Genomic DNA, 1,439 nt, shown 5'->3' with positions numbered 1-1,439 from the left:
ATTCAGGTTTTTTAATCATTTTACGAATAATTCAGGTTTTTTAATCATTTTCCGAAATATTAACCGGTAAATTTCTTTGTTTACATTTTTTCCCGAAAAAAATCAATTTAAACATGGATAATGATTAACCGTTACCGACCTCTAGCGCCGTACCCAATATAACCAACTGGTTATTGACAATTTTAACCAATTATACGTTGATTACATAATAATTTTCCTCTTATTATACGGTCTATAGAAGAAAGCTTTAAAAAAATATTGCAATAATTTAAGCTCTTTTCGTGTGTATGCCTAGCTGATTATTATAATTATTAGAATTAAGAAACTCAGTCTTTTGGCTAAGATGAAAGTGTGGTACTTGTATATAGCGGATATACCTAATTATTAAATTAATTCAATTAATTAAAGTTGTCTTGCCGACCGTAACCGTCGAAAACCACAGTCAGAGTACCATGAGATAGTATACCAAATGTGGTTGACCTAAGTTGAAAACTGTAGATTTCTATAGCGGACAAACATATATATATATATATATACAAACACTCATCTTTATATAATAGATTTGGAGAAATTGATATTTCCATCGTCTTTTCAATTAATATCTAAAGTAACTTATCAGTTTCGTTTTAAATATCAAAGATTTTTATGTGAAACTCTAGTACAGTCGCCCTGTACAGATGGCGTTAGTAGGCCTTATCCTGTATAGTCACTTCTCCCTGAGCACCGGAATTGTGCGTGTGGAACACTTCTACAGGCGCCAGTAGGTCAAAAATAGCACATACAAAATAAACGTAAAGGGAGTACCTAATTTCTCGATATTTAGATTTTAATATTATGAATTAATTCTTTCAAATGATCTGTAATTATTATTATATAACGCGTTTTTTTGTAAGTGCTTAATCTCTAATAAAACCAAATATTTCGTAACACCATAAAAAAGGGCATTTTTTTGTAGTGAGAGATCAGACTCAATAAGTGTTTAAAATTGGTAATGTACGGAAAAAAATAAACTTCAAAGTTTTAATGCAAATATGAGGTGTTCGTGACAAAAACATAACGTTTTTATTTCCTCCTTTGTTTTATATGTTCAATTCATAGAATGATATCAATCGGTAGAAATTAAAATAGGCTGCTGTATTATATACTGTTTCGGGGTGATCATATACAAGTCCGTTTGATTAGGGGCGGGGGTTAGGGGAGGGGGTAGAGGTCTCAGTTCAAAGTTAAACTTCAACGCAGGCCAAAGCACTTGTGTGTTTAGTACAATACGATTTTTTCCCCGTTTGTCTCGAGGTTTTCCGATAGTTCAATACCATCATAGAAAGCTATATGAATATTTTTCTCCATTTTTTTTTTTATCTTTACAATATACAAATCTATATTCTGTTCCGCGCGACGAATTTTTAATAGCGCGGGTTTCGGTTTTTATATAGATATTT

Source organism: Leiobunum rupestre, chromosome 5 (genome assembly GCF_980474605.1).
Source record: "Leiobunum rupestre chromosome 5, qqLeiRupe1.1.hap1, whole genome shotgun sequence".
NCBI classification, from domain to species: Eukaryota; Metazoa; Arthropoda; class Arachnida; order Opiliones; family Sclerosomatidae; genus Leiobunum; species Leiobunum rupestre.
The sequence above is the reverse complement of the archived record's forward strand: the minus strand, read 5'-3'. Positions refer to the sequence as shown.